This window comes from Belonocnema kinseyi, chromosome 5 (assembly GCF_010883055.1).
Source record: "Belonocnema kinseyi isolate 2016_QV_RU_SX_M_011 chromosome 5, B_treatae_v1, whole genome shotgun sequence".
In the NCBI taxonomy this organism is placed as follows: domain Eukaryota; kingdom Metazoa; phylum Arthropoda; class Insecta; order Hymenoptera; family Cynipidae; genus Belonocnema; species Belonocnema kinseyi.
The window spans coordinates 64,527,341-64,535,607 of NC_046661.1; the positions used below are offsets into that span (position 1 = coordinate 64,527,341).

General features: G+C 32.4%; 1 protein-coding gene across 5 annotated transcripts in view; it reads left to right on the forward strand.

Annotated features, from left to right (window-relative positions):
- Nucleotides 1–8,267, forward strand: part of LOC117172541 — a 179,055-nt gene that overhangs the window by 12,588 nt on the left and 158,200 nt on the right. The gene's annotated exons all lie outside the window — the stretch shown is intronic.

An 8,267-nucleotide genomic window follows, 5' to 3' on the forward strand; every position in this document is an offset into this window, starting at 1 on the left:
TTTGAAAATTAAAATTCGAAAATTTTTTCTAAAGCATCCAGGGGACTTCGTTTTCGCACGAAAAAATTTTATGTGCCCTTATTGCATCCGGACCCACAATTTCTCGTCTGCTGGGAGTGGGGTGTGGGACAAATGGAGGAAGATTTTGCGTGATCAGTAATTTTGATTCTTAGCCGTGAAATATTGAGTTCGAAACTTGTACCATTCACTGAACTTCTAAATTCGATGACATGAAATTTTGATTGAATTAGGAATTCGCGTAGATTCAAATCAATCCTTTCTTCGACCATCAATTTATATCGCCGGTGCTTATGAGGAAAAATATGCAAAATAAATCTATGAAGAAAAACCTTTTTCAAAGACGCTGTAAAAAATAAATTGTTTATTAGGCCGATTTGAAAAAAAACATTGTTTTAAAACACCGTGAACAGGAACACATCTCAGTAAAATGCTACGAAAAAAATATATTTCGGTAAATCCTGATTAAAAACCTTATTCCTATAAGTGCTCTGAAAAGGAACCTTACTCATGAAAAAACCATGAAAAAAACCTTATTCTTGAAAAAGCCGTGAACAAGGGCCGTATTCGTTAAAACTTTTAATTAAACTGTTCTATTCCAAGAAAAAAATTTTAATAATCATTTTGCCGTAAAAAAATTATTATTGGTGGGCTATACAAAAAACTATAAATAAATATCAAGTTAAAATCGTGTGTTTTACGCTGCCACACAGTGGTCAAAAATCGGAAAAAGGTGGCCAAAATTAGAAAATGTTCATAAAATGAGCCAAATTCGATTATTTTCGGGTTTTTGAGGTCGCTGATGACGAATCAGATGTCAAAAATTCCAAAAACATAATGGCGGATCCAATATGGCGGACAAGTATGCCTAATAAACTTTCGATTCTTTTCAAATTTGGTATAACAGGCTTTTTAAGGTAGCTGATTACGAATCCGATATCAAAAATTCCAAAAAGAAAATGGCGGATCCGATATGGCTAGCGAGTATGTTAAGTAAACGTTCGATTCTTTTCAAAATTGGTATAACGGGGTTTTGAAGGTCGCTGATTGCGAAATTTAATTTCAGAAATGATAAATATTCAAATTCAAGATGGTGGATTCAAGATGCCGGTTCCAAAATTTTGAAAAAAAAGAATACGAGCTTGAAAATCTATACTCGGGGTTTTTGGAAATTAAAATGAAAATTAAAATTAGTCCGATTCTATGCAGTGTTTTTGGGAAAGAAACCCAATATAAAAAATCAAGAAAAATACATATATAGGTTTCTGGGGTCGCTGATTTAAAATTCGAGGTCCGTTGACCTCCATCATATCAGGTTCAAGGTCATTTGAAGGTCAAACTGCAGAAAGTCCGATAGAAAAATCCAGAAAAATACATTTTTTGCAGCTCTATTGTGGTAGAAATTCTTTTGAATTGGCTTTAAGTTGACCTTAACTTGACATAGAGTTGTTGACATCGAGTCTTTATTCAAAATATTGAATTCGCCATCTTGACTCCGCCCTGTTAAATTGAAATTGCTTGAATTGAAAATTTTGAACTACTGACTTCAGATTCGAAATCAGCTACCCCAAAAACCCCTAAGTAGAGATTTTGCAACTCATTCATCTCTTTTTAAAAAATTTTCCAATCGTCATCTTGCATCCGCCATCTTGAATTGAAATTTTCGAAATTCTAACTTCATATTCGTAATCAGCGTCCCCAAAAACCCTTGAGTAAGAATTTTCAAGTGGATTCACTGAACAAACATACGTACAACAAAGGGTTAATCTAAAAAATACAAGCATTTAATGTTAAATTATATAACATATTTTTTTATTAATAAAATAATAAACCATTATAATTATGACAATAGGAAAAAGTAATAATTTACTTAAAGAAACGATGTAAAAAGATTTGCTTCCAGAGCGTTTTCATAAGTATTTTTGACGATGCCTTCTTAATAAGTTACTTATCACGGTATTTTCATAAATAAGGTTTTTTCACGGCGTTTAAAAAAAATCTATTTTTTCGTGGCGTTTTTACGAGTAAACTTTTTCCTCACGGCGTTCCTTAAAAAAGGCTTCTTTCCGCAGTGCTTACAAAAATATGTTTTTTATTACAGCCATTCAATGAAGCGGGTTTTTAATTAGGGTATTTCTGCAAGACGCGTTTTTTACAGCGTTTACCAATATTTATTTTTTTTACAGTGTTTACTAACATATATTTTTTTTCATCAAATTTTACAGAGATGAGTTTTTTTCATGGCGTTATGATAGAAGTATTTTTTTTACAGCGATGTAATTTACGGGTTCATTCTCCTAAGCACCGGCGATATATGAGTAAGAATTTTTGTAGGTTTTACGGTCTTCCTTAAATCAAAAGAATAATAACGAAATCACTGAAAAGTTCGTTTATTAATATTCTGACGTTTCGGCTATCACTGCGTGCCTTTTTCAGAAAATCTAAATAAATAATGTACAAATAACGATAGTTTCTTACATGTAATTACAAACAAATTTGTTTTAAAAAAGTAAAAGAAATGAAAATACCTGTGCTTATTTTCTTCTAAAAAACAAGAATATTCAATTTTGGAGTCAAACATCTGTCAATAGTTAAGAGACAAAGTTTCTGTAATTTTAACTTGCTTTTGTTTATTTTACAATACTTTGATATATTTTGTTGACATTCGTAATTTTTGTCTGTAAGTTAAACGAAATATTGTCATATTTGTTTATAAAAATGGATTCTATTATGCGTCTTTTATATGTATTCTTTTCTCTAACAAGAATTTTAACATTGTTAAATTAAAAATCAAAATAGTGGTTTAAGTTCCAACAATGTTGTGAAAGACCTGTATTGAATTTTCCAACTCTACAATATCTCTTTTATTTTCCGTAACTCTAGTTTTTAATGTTATACCTGTTTCACCAATATGAAATTTTTCACAACAATTACATTTAATGAGATATATAATTCCAGACGAATTTTCGGTACTATCAGTATCTGTTTGATTAAGTAACAATTTTTTAAGAGTGTTTTGATTACTAAAATAAAAATTTATGTTATTGATAGGTAACTTATCAACATTGAAAGAAATACCAAATTTGTCATCCAGTGCTAAGGTATCAGCTACCTTATCCAGGATTTCGACATTTGAGATATTTTTGAAACATTTTTAAAATTTAAATTATCTGTGTCGATTTTTCTGAGTTACCATTCTCTTTTTTAGTAACTAGAACGTGTTGATACATTTCTGTCTTCTTTTATATTTGAGATTATTTAAACTTGATTCTTGTGAATCGAAAAACCTATTAATCGATCCATCATTTATGAATCTTTGTATTCGATGTTTGAATTAATTTGAAAAATTACCCAGTTTATTAATCTCATGTACGGTGTTTTCTATTTCATTTTTAAGCACTTTGTTTGCAGATTGACTTTAGTTTTATGAAACTGTGAAAGTAAATCACGTTTTAAATTATACAAATTAAACTTGTTAATACAATTTTGTATGTGTGCCGGAATTGAGGCATTGTTTCTACATTCAATTAAGAACGTACATTGTTCCTTAAGAATAGGCAATCTTCTATTGTTGTTAATCCAATTTCCGATGTGTTTCCTCCTGGTATGACCGTAATTCTCCGAGATGTAAGCCAAATAGCCCATAGTATCCAGAACGTTGCTGACCTTGTTGATTAATAAGTAGATTTGATAAGAATCAAAGCAATCCTTTCTTCGACCGACAATGTAAATATGAGTAAGAATTTTTTGTAGGTCTTACGGTCTTCATTAAATTAAAAGAATAAAAAAGAAATTGACAAACAAAAATCTGAAATAAAAATACATAATAATACTGAATCTAAAGCTTATCCTCTTCCACAAGTGCACAAACCAAATTTGAATTTGAGATTAATTGTGTCCACAATCGGATCTCCTACTTGGTAGCTTAGACAAATATATTTCTAATGTTTTAAAACCTCTTTCACGTTACACATAATCATTTGTTAAAAATATCTGGGATTTAAAAGACACTTTAAATAAAATAAAACTTTCTTCAATACATTCTATAGTTTCATTGTACATTGTTTCAATGTTTGATAACATTCGATTAGATCAAGCATTAGACTGCCTTGAAGAAAAACTAATACAACATTAAAATCTGACTAAAATAAAGAAAAATGAATTTTTATTCTATACTAGAACTGCTTTCAATAACATGGTTTTCTCTTTAAATGGAAAATATTATAAAAAATTTAATTTTTTCTATGCATTCACCCTTGTCTCCTATAGTTTCAAATTTGGTTTTACAAGGTGTGGAAACAAGAGCTTTGAAAAAATTGAATTTGAAACCTATTTTATATAAAAGATATGTGGATAATATTTTAGCTATTGTTCCTATTGAAAAATTAACGATTTCACAAATACTTTTAACAGTATTGAAAGTTCCGTACGGTTTACATTTGAACTTTAACAAAATAATTCAATAAATTAGCTTGATTTACAAATTATAAAAACAACTGAAGGCAAGTTAATTAACAATTGGTTTAAAAAAGCGTCATGGCCTGGTAGATATCTTAATTTCAATTCCCATAATTTATATTGTCAAAAGGTTGTCCTAATAGAAGGTTTAATCGATAGATGCATTAAATTGAGTGATATTAGATTCAGGAAAGAGAATTTCGATCCAATTAAAATCACTTTAGTTCAAAATAATTATCCGCTTCCTTTGATAAATAGTATTATTCGAGAAGGAATTCATGAAATCTCCAATGGTTCCAGTAAGAAAAATAACTAGGTTGACACGTACAAAAAATCGGATTTAAAATTTACCTTAGCGTATGTTCGAGGACTCTCTAACAGGTTAAGAAGATCGTAAAAAAATTCAACATAAATGTTTATTTTAGTAATCAAAACACTGAAATAATTGTTGCTTAATCAAAAAGATATTGATATTACCGAAAATTTGGCTGGAATTGTATATCTCATTAAATGTAATTGTTGCTAAACAGTTAATATTGGTGAAACAGGTAGAAGATTAAAAACTAGAGTTGCGGAACATAAAAGAAATTGTAGAGTTGTAAATTCCAATACAGGTCTTTCACAACATTGTTGGAACTTGTACCATTATTTTGATTTTGATTTTAACAATATTAAAATTGTTGCTAGAGAAAACAATATGCTGAATACAGATATGATGAATGTCAACAAAATATGTCAAAGTAATATAAAATAAACAAAACCATATTAAAAGTTTAGTTACTTTGGCGCGCTTTCCTCATCTGCTGTTCCTTTAAATGACACCTTTATTCTGTATGCATGGATTTACCGCCTTAATGTATGTCTCTAGTCTACTTTGTTATATGTTCGTCGCTGTCCAAAAACATGATGAAGATTTCTTTTCCATCAGTCAAGATGTAGTTTCTCAAAAAAAGCATCTTCAATTTTTATGAGGCTTTTATACGATACGTTTTTTGTATATTTTTATTTAATTTGGTGACACACATCAGTATTATTTTTAAAAATTGACTCTTAAATATTAACAGATGTTTGACTTCAAAATGGAATATTATTGTTTTTTACAAGAAAGGAAGCACATGTATTTTTATTTCTCTTACGTTTTTAAAACAAATTTGTTTGTAATTACATGTAAGAAACGATCGTTATTTATATATTATTTATTAAGATTCTCTGAAAAAGGCACGCTGTGATAGCTGAAACGTCAGAATATTCATAAAAGAAATTTCCAGTAATTTCGTTTTTATTCCTTTAATTTAGTGAAGACTATAAGACCTACAAAAAATGCTTACAACATTTCCTGTGTGATTTGAGGTATATTCACAGAAGAAAACTTAAAATTAGTGCTAACGCGTTACATTACATATAACATTGTAATGTTATTCCTTCCTTAATCTTTTTCTTTCATTCTTATTTTGGATTATTGTACTTTACCTTACTTCTAAACACCAATTAAGGAATAATAGATTGTAAAATATGAAACAGTAAAAGAAAAATCTTTACGATAAGATTCAATGAAAGTTATTGATCACAAGCATTTCAATATTAATATTCCTGGGGTCTAACGTAAGATACCAAGCCGGAAGTCGGATATGTCCGATCAGACTCAAACATGGACTAAGTGTTGCCCTACTAGGTGGTAATGTTACTAGAAAATATTTTCTTGTTTTGTCAAATAGTAGTCGTGTTGGAGGGGGTGAAATTTTAAATTTTATGGTGGATACCCTCTGTTCGAATATTTGCTGCTTTCATACATATTTTTTAAAAATGTGCCCGCCGAGTGGGCACATTCTCGTCGCGCGCTACGCACGCCGCTCGCTTGGCTCGCAATTTTGAGAGCACCTAGGGCGCTTGACTGTTTGTGCACGCGTTTCGCGCTCGGTTTTTGTATTCTCCTCATATTCGTTATTAAAATTAGATTATATTTCATTATTATTTATTGTTAATTATATAAAACTCAAAAGATCCATCTCTGTAATTTTGTGATTGTGAACTCTCTTTTGTTCAAGCTCTTGCGGCTTTAGCGAACACATTCTCATCACGTATCTTGTGCTTCGCACACGATTTTTTCCGAAATTTTAACTTTTCTACATTATGCTCAACACTTTTATATAAAATATAATACATTTTTTATATACCTCTGCCTGGGATTGCTTATTTAGATATTGCAAAACAAAGTACAAATTCTATTTATCATGATTACTTTAATATTTGTTTCTTATTTTGCATTAAATTTTATTCTTAACTGCGCTGAAGTATGTCTCATTTCAATAAATGTATATAATTGCGATTTATAATATAAATATATATAATTAAAAATTTGTCATAAGGACAATCGCAGGATTTCGCCGGGAGCGGGTGCTAATCTGGAAAATTGCATCCGCTTCCAGCGAAATTGCGGTAAAATTTCAGCCACAACCACGTCTCACGACCGTGAGATAGGTGATTACAGTCTGTAAAGGAATCAATACGGCGATCCAGCAAAATCCTCGTGCACTCTAAGAACATGGAGCGACCCAAGGACAAACGCCTTCTGCATTTTTCCCGTAAGTGTTCTAGCATATTGTTGACACGCAGGGATGCTTTTTAGGCCATTAGCAAGTGAATGCTTGGCACCTCCAAGAGCGCCGATGATAAGGACGATCAATTTAACAGAATATTCCGGGAACAATCGTTGCAACTCCCTTATAAGGTCTCGATACCTCTCTTTCTTTTCATTCTCCTCGGTTATGATGTTTTTGTCAGCTGGTGCCGAAAATTCGATAATGAACATGGTTCGCTTCTCAAAGTCAAGAAGAACCATGTGAGGCCTCGAGTGAGCAACAGAAACAATTGTCGAGAATATAAAGTTCCAGTATATGCGGCACTTCCCATTCTCGACAATTGACTCAATTTCCCTTGGAGCATTTAGAGGAGCGATATTAAGGTTAATGCCGTAGGAGTGACAGAGATGGTAATAAAGCACTATTAGTGCCGCATTGTGCCTTTGAATGTAGGTCGTTCCCGCGTGAGTTGGACAACTAGATAGTATGTGAGTTAAATGCTCGGGGTGTGCATGGCACGCCCTGCAGCTATCATCGGGAATGTCTCGGCTCAAAATGTGGCGACGATATGTTAAGGTGGAAATGACACAGTCTTGGCATGCAAAAATGAAACCCTCTGTACCAGACTTCAATCCGGGCGATTTCAGGAAAGCAAACGTTAGCTCACAAGACATTGACTGATCCTTCACATTTCTGTGGAAGATACCGTGCATCCTCTTATCGAGGAGCTATTCACGAAAGTTTTTCTCTTGTGCTTTCTTAATCCGGGCTTTCAGGAGTGAGTACTCGAGGTAGATAAGATTTGATGCATTCTGCTTACCCCTAATACTGAAGTCAAGTCCGAGTGCTTCAGCAGCCTTCTCCGCTACTTTGTACAAAAACGCTCCTTTGCCCACTTCTTCGTGATTTCTGACCATTTTAAGAAGAGGGTCTCTTCCATTTTCAACTCTATGTGCTGTACCCAGAATAATCCTGTTGTGAAGACATTCAAGACTCAATATTCCGCGACCCCCTTGACGGCGTGAGATGTACAGTCGCGGAAAGGAAGACTTAAGATGCATGCTTTTGTTCATGTGCAGATCTGTCGGATGAGACGTTTGTATCTGCTTTGGAGAGTATCCTTTATAGATGTCACATCCTGAATGCGGCTCTGTGGCACGCCCAGGTATGTATGAGTCTCTCCAGCGCAAAGGTGTCGTATGGCGCTTCTAT